Consider the following 11,426-nt stretch of genomic DNA (forward strand, 5'->3'; position numbering starts at 1 on the left):
CCAAGGGTCCAAGGAACGACAAACGCTAAAACAAATTTGGGTTCCCAGCCAGGAACACAAGCAGGGAGGACAAGAAGGTTCTTCCAAGCCCCACCCCAACACTTGTGTCACAAGGATGGGCATTACAAAATAGTAAAGACCCTCTGCCAAGTGCACTCACCATAGCAAGGGTTTTGACTACGATTGAAGGGAATCAAGAGGGCCTTGTTGTGCTCCACGTCAATGCTCAACTGGAGATTTGGGAAAGGGACCCAGAAGTGGGGATGCATGAGAACAAATGTGCTGAATATCTCTTGGGCAATGGTGTGATTGCTCCGGGTTTAGTACGGGGATCAGAAACCTAGATGACTTTGACCATGTCAGTAGTGTTGAGCAGAACATAAGCTGCACATTAGTCTCAGGAAGAGACTAGGACCATCCCGTATTCGCAAGGACCAGAAAAAGATAGTGTGTGGATCGGGGAGACTCTGAGAAGGCACAGGCTGTGGCTTCCATCGCCCCTGCTCCAGAGGACGAGACCCCCAAAGCAGACCACGTGTTTAATACGGAGTCACTACAATATAAACAACCTCTTATCTGGCCGATCTAATTTATACAATGGTGTTACTCAAAGTAGACGTTTCCCCAAGAGAGACAAAATCTCAGCACAGAAACTGAATTCTTTCCAGTTTTATTTATTTATCAAAAATATATTCTTTATAGTTTTCTATTTTTTCATATACTCTTTTGTAAATTTGTGTTAGACTCATAAAAACATTTACAAATGAGAGACAATCATATCAACATTTCAATGGAAAGAAACCTAGATAGGATCTCTCAGTGTTGGTACAATTTATAGGACCCCCCCAAAAAAGATTTTTACACCATCATCACCTTTCATTCTTCTCACACATACCATCAATCATACCACACAGCAGAATCAATTCAATTCAAAGAAGCTTTATTCGACTATGCAAGTCATAAAAGCACTACAGATAAAAGTTAAAAAACAATATAATAGTTAAAATCTAAGTTAAAATGTTTGTGCAAAAAATGGCAAGTAAGGTAACCAGAGCTAGCGCTAAATGAAACATTACATGACAGGATTAAAAAACATAAAATGCAGACAGTCCTGTAAGCCTTTGCAATCATATTGGGCCCCACAGGTCACGTTATGCCCACATGCACCTACATGATGTTAACATATCATGTTTGTTTTCCAGCCACAGTTTGTTTGGAACGAATGTGCCACATCCACCTCAAGAATTTTTCCACAGGGTCTGCGTACCTAGGTGAATGATCTTAGAGAAGGATTCGCAGGACTATGCTGCGTGATCTTATGCCCATATTCTTACAAAGATGTGGCAGCCAAACTTTGCGCTGGCCGGCATAGGCGGGGCAGGCAAACAGCCCATGCGAAAGTTATTCAATATCTTTGGTACATATATTACATTTGTTTTCCCTGGTTGAAGACCATTTGCCCTTCAGGGGCAAGGATCCTGATCTGAATTGGAAATAAGGTTTTCGGTCCAAAGGCTTTTTAATGATATCCCAATAGGGCTCAAGGCTCGGGCGTGGTTTTATCTGAAGAAAGAGCCCCAAAAGTGAGGTGGGGTCACGGCGCATAAACTCTCTGTGTGCAACCATTTCCCAGTAGGTTTCTATAAAGCAATTTTTTGACTGGAACATTGAGGTAGAAGGGAATTTCCACAGGTGTGATACTCCCATTTTATTAATTACACTTCTCAGATCTCGCAGCCAGCTGATTTTGTGGAAGCAATCTAGATTGATAATATCCCTTAAACCCTCTGTATATGCTGCCAGTTCCAGAGTACACCATATTCTATGTCAGTATAGAATTGGCCGTAGCCTGACTAGATCCACCAGGGCTTTCCTGCCTAGGTCATTCCTTAGGGGGAGGGTAGGTGTACTCTTAGGCAAACTGGTAATAGCATGCAGGAACGCATTCTCGGCAATTGTTAGCTGGGTCAGGTTCTCTAGGTCCCACAGCTCAGCCCCATAAAGGACTGAGCTCACCACTTTGCTGTTATAGATTTGAAGAGCCGGACCAAGGGGCTTTGTCAGAGAGGTTTTAAGTTGCTTTCTCAGGGTGCCAGCTAACTGCCGTTACTTTAGTGCCATGACTTGGATGTGCGGCTTCCACCTCATGTCCTTCTGCAGTTTGATGCCCAGATAAACAAAAGCGTGTTACAAATAAAGTTAAGAGAAAGGAATACAGAAATATCAAGGAAAGAGAAAAAGCAACAATACAGTGGCGAAATGGTACAGGGTGTACTGGCCAAGCATACATGTGCAACAATGACACTATTCCTAGAGTTACTTTAAGCTATTCCAAATATCTTCACAACTACCTGGAACTCTTTTAGTCACATTACTGAATTCTTTAGGGTAGAAGGTTTGCACAAATCCTAAATCTAGTCCTCCAAAATGGCACTTATTAGGTTACGCCAGCACAGCGCAAGTGAAACCTATTGTATTAAATATATATTAAAAGGGACTTACATCCCACCTTCACCACTTATTGGTCCCTGTGCTTGTCACTTTACTTTTCCTCATTTCTATTGGTTGTAGGCATTCTATTTTCTGTTCTTCAGTGGGTGTTTTTTTTATCATTTACCCATTGGCAAAGTACTGCATTCTTTCACTTTGTGTGGAACGTCTTTTAAGCGTTTCAAGCAATTATCATGAAAACAAAATTAAGTCAAGAGCTACTCCCGTGTTTATAAGTTACAGTGCTGCCCAAGTGCTGTGAGCGCCAATGTGCCTTTTACTTCTTTTCTGTGATCCAGATGAAGCACATACTACCTAGTGCCGCCAGGGCATATCGCGTGCACTCCACCATCCCCCTGGGGCACAAGCAGGCATCCATTTTAGTACTTGTTCTTTCCCACTGTTGCTTGTTCATATTGATATTGCACATGTAGAGACATGTTTGCATTAAACATGTTCACTTACTTACTGAAAGAACAGGTTGATACTTGCAGACCATTGGCACCATGTTCGCCATTGTTACTGTCCCACCTGTGTGCATGCCCGAGAGTCAAAGCCAAACCAAAACTTGCAGAGCTCTGGTACAGCGGGCGCCGTTGTTGCTGTCCTGCCTGTCACTGTGACCCGGCCCACAAGGCCAGACTGAAGTTTGCAGTGCTCAACAGCCAGTTCCATTTTAACTATCCTAGCTGTGAACATGTCCCAGCAGAATCGCAATAAAAACACATCTGAAATGGAATCCGGCTCACTAAACCTATCCATCACAGTTTTCAAAATCACGGTTTAGTATTAATACCTAAACCCTGATTTTGAAAACTGTGATGGATAGATCCTAATCTAGGTTTCTTTCCAATTGAAATGTTGATATATTTTTGATAAATAAAACTCTTGTTACTTTGAGTAACACCATTGTATAAATTAGATAGGCCAGCTAAGAGGTTCCATATACTAGGGACTCACAAGGGTAACCCAGTAACCAATCTGGAGTGTACCTAAAGTACATGCAATCATTTTAGGGAGGAGGCAGCTAGGCTGAGGTCCTGGCTAGCAGGGCCCCAGCTAGACTAAAGTCGAAAAACAGTGAACCACCAGCAAAAAGTGGGGGTAACCATAGTAAGCAGATCCTACTCTCCTACAAATGCATCATTGACGAATGTGAAAAACCGGTTATTGCAGAATTGTATTATTTTTTAATATACAGTATTAACTTTTGATAGCGTCTTCTGAGTGTGTTCCATGCGCTGCAGTGTCACATCAGGTCCTGTTGTCTTTTTACCATTTTCTCTTTGTTTGGTTCCCCTGTGTCCCCCCGGCTATCTCTTTCCTAGTTCATTGCATATACAAATTGTGCCCTTGGGGAACTACGGCTGCTGGAAAACTAGGGATTGCCTGCAGTGTTCACTTCCCATATCACGGATTCCTGGCATTTTACCAGGACAAATGGATAACACAGCTAACTCCCTTTAGGCATTCTCAGGTCGTCAAAACAATACAAATTGATTTGAAAAACCCTTGAGACTGATAGACCAAATTTAGAGGACCATGTCTGTCCCTTACAAAATAAGGTGACAGCATTACCACTGATAATGCCTTCTCTGGGTACTGCTATGGCTTCCCCTCTTAAATTTGCTAGTGATCCGATTAGGTGTTCATCCTTTTTAGCTCAGCGCCAGTTACATTTAATTTCTCAATCAGATTTATCTAAAGTACTGTTTGTGCTTCCTTTTTAAGTAAGGAAGCACTTGATTGATCAGCTCCAATCATACTAAAACTAGATTCAGTATTACAAAATTAAGAACCATTCCTGATTCAGTTCGAAGTGATCTTTGAATGACTAGATTTGGGGACTCCATGAACTGATAAAGCAGCTGCATTTTATGAGGCTCTAAGGGAGGGTCTTAAGGATGCAGTGTCATTGGTTGCCAACTGACCCACCACCTTTTTGGTTCTCATTGATCTAATGTCGCAGATTGACCATCCACAGGCACACAGGAGCGAAGAGCGGTGAAATGAATCTATCATACTGAGCATTCTCCTAAAGCCATCGTTGAACCTGCTTCTTTATCAGGGCCCAGCAAGGAACCCAAGCAGATTGGAAGTGTGAACCAGAAGCGATCACCAGCAGAAATTGAGCGACGTGGTAGAGACAAAGTATCCCTGTCCTGTGGGACTTCTGGGCATTACATGTGATCCTATCCAGTTGCCAAAAATCTCAGCTCAGTCTCTGCACACAGAGGTGATCCATGCTGCAAAGGGGTCCCAGGTCTCTATGCAGTACTGATCTCTGCTGAAAAGTGGTCCCCGGTCTGTTTGCAGGAGTTGTCCTTGCTGCAAAGGGGTCTCCGATCTCTCTGTGCTGGAGTGACCTATCCTCTGCCTCACACTCATTCCCTGCATGCTCAAAAGAAAAAAAACTGGAGGCTGCTCATTCTCCCACATGGGACTCAAGACATGGAATGACCACCCTCAACACATCAGAGCCTCCTCCTCTCTTTTTGAGACCTCCCTGAACACCTCAGAGCCTCCTCCTCACTTCTTGAGACCTCCATCAACACATTGAAGCCTCATCCTCACTTCTTGAGACCTCCCTCAACACATCAGAGCCACCTCCTCGCTTCTTGAGACCTCCCTCAACACAGCAGAGCCTCCTCGCTTCTTGAGACCTCCCTCAACACCGCAGAGTCTCCTCCTCGCTTCTTGAGACCTCCCTCAACACATCGAAGCCTCATCCTCACTTCTTGAGACCTCCCTCAACACACCAGAGCCTCTTCCTCACTTCTTGAGACCTCCATCAACACATCAGAGCCTCCTCCTCGCTTTTTGAGACCTCCCTCAACACACCAGAGCCTCCTCCTCACATCTTCTGACCTCCCTTGACACCTAAGAGCCTCATCCTCACTTCTTGAGACCTCCCTCAACACACCAGAGCCTCTTCCTCACTTCTTGAGACCTCCCTCAACACACCAGAGCCTCCTCCTCACATCTTCTGACCTCCCTTGACACCTAAGAGCCTCATCCTCACTTCTTGAGACCTCCCTCAACACATCAGTCTCTTCCTCATTTCTTGAGACCTCCCTCGACACATCAAAGCCTCCTCCTCACTTCTTGAGACCGCCCTCAACACCTCAGAGCTTCCTCCTCGCTTTCCGAGTTCCTCAAGAAGCTGTAGACCTTGTTCTTTGCATAAGCACCTTGGGGACCGCACACTTAAGTGCCCGGATGCCCTCTTCGGTGATAGGATCGCTATACAAATCCAACATACCATGCTGCCCGCCTCCTCATGCGGGGGCTAAGGCAGAAGCGTTCCGCCGGTAGGGAATGTTGAGAGCAGCCTTGGAGTCCTGGTGCATTTAGTCCTTTGACCCTATTAATCCCTCATGGAGAGCCCTTCATCACGGCTGTTGCAACCCCGGTTAGGGGCCAACGGATCAAACCATTTGTTGACGGTGACCTCTTCTTCCTGAGAGAGGGCTGTTGATATTGAATAAAAATGGTATTTAAGCAGCACTGGATGAACTGGAATGAATCCTTTGTCAGAATGCCTCGAGGATGGTAATCATAACTGGAGATTTTAATAACAACGTATTCAATCTACGGTCACCTCCTTTTCATGATGATTCTTCTGATTTTTCGTGGAATACTCCAGACCCTATGATGGGTAACTGGTGGCAAAATACCGATCCTATGTGGAGATTTTGCTTCTACCTATGTCTTCATGTTCTAAAGGGAAATTTCTTTGAATCAACCAACTAACCCACTTTTATGTTGGGCAAGTTAAAAAGTATTATTGATTTTACTCTTTTTGCTGGTAACTCTTTTTTCTTCTGTAAGGATTATCAAATAGTACAAAGGAAGGAAAGTGATCATATCCCACAACAAATAACTTGAACATTAATGAATCTAAGATCAAGTAAGTGGAATAGCAGTTGTAGCTATAAATGAATGTCACTAAGTAAACACAGTTTTATAATTTATTTCTCTCAAAGATCTGTTCATTGTTCAGAGGTTGGGTACATTTGCTACAGCATAAATTTTACTTTATCTCAGCTAAAATGTCCAAGAGATCAGTTATTTGTCTTAAAAACAAAGATCACTCTCTAATCTTATAAAAAAGGAAACACCTAAGAGCAATGTTAAAGAATCAGAGAACCACCTAGAGAGAAATTGAGATAAGAAATTTAAAAAAGGCATGAGCTTTCAGAATTCCGCTGAAGGAATCAGGACTTAGCCTGGATTTAACTGCATCCCTTTATTAAAATACATAATACAAGACTATTCTGTGCCTTGGTAGGCCCTAGTACTGGTTCTATTAAAGGAGCTATTGACTTTTACATATCAACGAGGCATGGACATTGCATCGACTTTCATGTGGATGATCTTTACACATGCAGCAGCTCTCTGTCATTTGAAATTCCATGTTATTTCAGTACTGATCTGTGGATTTCCAGAAAAGAAATAGAGGTGTTAATAAAATGTTTACATCCTTCAAAAGCAGCGGGCCCAAACGATATACCAATACATATGATTATAGCCGACCCGTTGTCTTCATCATTTATCTTCAAGGGTCTTGGAATTGGGTACTATTCCGCCTTCAATCAATCAAGGTGTTTGTTAAGCGTGACTACTCACCGTAAGGGTCTCAAGGCCCTGGGGGGGGTGGGGGGGTGGGCTGGGGGGGGGGGGGTTTGCAGGTTCCAGTCCATCAAGGAGGGGGTCTATCGAAGAGCCAGGTGTTGAGGTTTCTTGCAAAGATGGGGAGCAATCATGTTGTTCCAGGTCTGTCCAGGCTCTGGCCGCGAGGAAGGAGAAGAAGCGGCCTCCCGCCTTCATGGAAAGGATCTATTATACACCCTTTTCCTTATTTTTTTACAGCGGGATACAAGCAATTACCATATTATTGCTCTTCTCGATGCCGAAGGAAAACAGTTCACTAAAATGTTCAACGTGATACCCTGTTACGATGGGCCACAAATGTTGATCTAATCTCTCTAGAGCAGTCTGGATTTAGAAAAGGATGTTCGACTGCTGATAACATCATTGCATTAAAACCTTTAGTAAATAAAACCTTAAAAAGAAATATCAATTTGTAGGTGTGCTATAGTGAGTATTCGTGGGAATTCAGCAAGGTCAATCAGAAAAAAATATAGGAGAAAGGTAAATTGATAAAAATATAGGATAAATTGTCTAACTGTTAAATAAATCGTACTGTTGTATATTTCTTAATCTCTTTACAAGATAACACATGGTTTCAGTTTAAGTTGAAAAAAATGCTCCGTCAGCAAATATACTGAGGGGTAATGGTCTCAAACAGGGCTGTATTTTAGCGCCACTTCTTATTTCACTGTACATTACACATCTGTCAATTTTTAGACTATCCGAGGCTCTGGGCCTGATTATGATAGTGACGATCTGACCACCGACAGGCCGTCAGTGGCAGTCTGACCAAAGACAGCCCATTGATCCGACTGCTGTACTCTGATAGTGGCAGTCAGACCCACAGCTGTCGGATGCAAGACCGTCGTCTCCGCCAGGATCATTGATTTCGACGGTGTGGCAGTTGGAGAATGGGGATGGTGCCGAGGCAGGCACCGCCATTGGAATTTCAATATAGTTTCTGACACACTTTTCACGGTGAGAGCCTGCCATGAGAAGGTTGTCGGAAATGAATTGGGGCCCCCAAATAGAGCCCCTAGGTGTCAGAGCCCAGAGTAAAATGTGTATGGGGCCCATGTGGTGCCACCCTTTCCTGGTGCTCTTGTGTGTGCCATGCACAATATGGTGCATGGCACACATTGCACAGACGTGTCAGAGGCACTGCACGGCGGGTGACATCTATTGTGGCCATCTCTACCGCTGCTGCATGCCCGCGCCGTGGTACCGCCAACGGCCAGCCCAATAGTCACATCGAAATACAGCAGTCGTACTGCCCGCATGCTTGTCCGCAGTCTCCTGACCACTGCAATAGCAGCCGACAGTCCGACCACCCGGTATTGTAACCAGGCCCTCTGTCTCCGAAGTTAAGAGGTTAATCAATAAGCTACTTGGCAAATTCCAATGATATCACTCTACTCTCATTGACCCTATCAGGATTCCAGCCACAGCTATCTAACCTACAAGAATTCATGGAAAACTACTTAAAAGTTGACACCAGCAAAACAAAAATTATGGTATTTGACTAACCCCAGAACCTTGTAAAACTAAAATTTGAGGAAGAAGTCTCAAAGTTCAATCGCCTGAGACTCACGGTCGATAATAAAGTCAGATGGTCAGATCAGATCATATCTCTAGCCTGAAAATTGAAGCTCTTGTCACATCGCAAATCAGTGAAAAGATTCATGAAAGTCGATGGGGGACGTGCAATTCGCCAATCTTTAAAGGTAATTGAATGTAAATGAGTTACTGCTTTATCATATCAAGCAATTGTTCTCCCGGAAAAATCTATCAATGATGTGGATGAAATTTATATGAACAAACTCAGATTTCTACTGAACTTTCGTTTATCAATTTGCTAAGTTGAGGTGGGAACTATCCTTGATTTAATTAAGTGCAAGATCTTTCCAGCAATGATAAACTATTGTTGCGATTGCAAATAAAGACTCATTGAGATTACGGATTTACAAGTTAACAACCGGCGTAAACAGACCTCTGGATTGAATTTAAGCAGATGTAAATGGGTAATCATGGAAAAAATATCCCCTTATTATTCGATCTCATAAAATTGCCACGTCTGGAGCGCAAGAGGCTAATAAGACAGAATGTATGGAGGAATGCCAGGGCAACTGATTTGTCAACATTACAGATTTATAGACATGACGAATATATAATAGAGTTGTATTCCAGTGTAATATCAGAATACTTCGATTATAATCTGGAGTACAGATGCAAATCCATATATTTGAGATTTCGTCTGATGTTGACCCTGATGTATCAGTCTGAGTGAATCGCAGAACACAAACTGCTCACCCTCAACGATTTGTCGCCTACACAACTATGAGGAGGAGTCGATTGAGTGCAGCATTAGTTGTGCCCCGTTTTATTAGACTTGAGGAGGAAATACCTGAAAATCCCATTTGTTGCTATTAACTGCAGGTCTATTAAAAGATTTGTAATTTATTGGGAAACTGAGCAAATGTTTTGATCTTGCATAGCGTCGGTAAAAAGAACTGTAAATAGAATGTGGGTTTTAAGAACGTTTTACGTGATTTGTGATTTTTATAAAATCGATGGCTAATTTAGACCAAGGGCCATCAGGTATTTAAGTGGGTTAAAAAGACACAGATACGGTCTTCATAGATTTGTCACTGTTGGTACAGATGGCACATCCCTCCACCAATTCAAGTATGTCTTGATCCAAATAATAAAGCAATGAAAAGGAGCATACAAACACACATAATTAGTTTGTGAAATACAATTCATTTCTCAAAATCCACAAATTCCAAAAAGTGCAAAGGAGTATGAAGTTTCTTTTCCCAATGTTTCTTTTTATTTGGAGTCCTAAGCGATATTCATACATCAGCCCAGCCAACGCGTGTTGTCCAACACGGACTTCCTCTGGGTTGGGTATATCTTTCAAAACTAGCTGAAGCGATCTATTCTGTTGTAAACATACGCTGGGAATCCCCGGTTCACAAATTGCTTGATTACTTGGAGAGAAGAACTTTTTCTTTTATTGTGACTTCTAAGCGGTGGGGTCAAGGAGAGTTGAGCACTATGATGGTAACAACAGATTGAGAACTATTATACTTTTTCAGCCTACAGTAGCCTACACTGCTGTCAGCACAACTCTATATGTCTTGATCCATACTAGGCTGCCAATATTGTGCCCTTACCTTCCTTTTAGTGATAGTTTGTCCTATATATCCCTCATGGGGGCACAACATAATCCTTTCTCTTAAAGCTGCAAGAGGCACAAATGTATCACCACACATAACCATGCCATTACCTTTCACAGACCATTTCTATGCCACCATTGAAAATGGCTGAATTCTAACAGGCCCAACCTTTTCTCTGGCCCACCCCACGGTGATGTTCCGAGCGACTTCATTCAACACTTCATCCTCTAAAAATGCCACATTCCTATCCTCCCTTGAAAGCCCACTTCATCGCACAAGTCAACGGGGGCAATGAGACATTTCTTCATCTATCTTCATCAGGACCACCCATGCTTTCATCATTACAAGGAGAATGTGAGTGTGACAGATAATCTGCTCTGATGTTTCTTCAACATGTCACACGCTCTACATTAAAATTGTATTGCAATAACTTTGAGCTCACCTTGCAATTCTGGGGCTATGATCCTTAATCACTTCACCTCTGAGTATGTTGACTAAAGGCTTGCGATTAGTTTTTAGTGAAAAATGTTTAGCCCAAATTAAGCATTTGAACCACTCAACAGCCGAACAACACACTAGGAATTCCTTTTCAATAACCGAGAAATCCTTTTCATTCTCTCTCAAAGTCATAGATGCAAACCCAATAGTTTTCTCTATTACACAATTTTTCTGAGACAGGGTTGTGCCCATACTCCTGTTGTTCGCATCCACTCTAATAACACACTCTTTAGTAGAATGGAAAGATGCAAGTACTTCTGCTGAGATAATATCAGTTTTTAAAGACAAAAATTCACTTTGACATTTTTCATCTCACTAAAATGTTCTCCCTTTCTTCAAATGTTCAAACAGTTTTGGATGCAAAATTCCTTGTAAATTTGGTGTACAAGAGGAAATCTGGACACTCGACTCCGGAGTGGGAGCCTTTGTTATGGCATCGACCAAAGAAGGCGATGTTGGACACCTTTCTCCAAGATGACATGCACCAGATATTCTATGGTATCTTTTGCATTCTCGCACTTATTCATGTTGATAACCACTCCAGTTTCCTCCAATCTCCTCAGACTGTTCCCATAACACTATCATGCTCTCACTTGTCCTTACCAG

The sequence above is a fragment of the Lissotriton helveticus genome, chromosome 5_1 (genome assembly GCF_964261635.1).
Source record: "Lissotriton helveticus chromosome 5_1, aLisHel1.1, whole genome shotgun sequence".
In the NCBI taxonomy this organism is placed as follows: domain Eukaryota; kingdom Metazoa; phylum Chordata; class Amphibia; order Caudata; family Salamandridae; genus Lissotriton; species Lissotriton helveticus.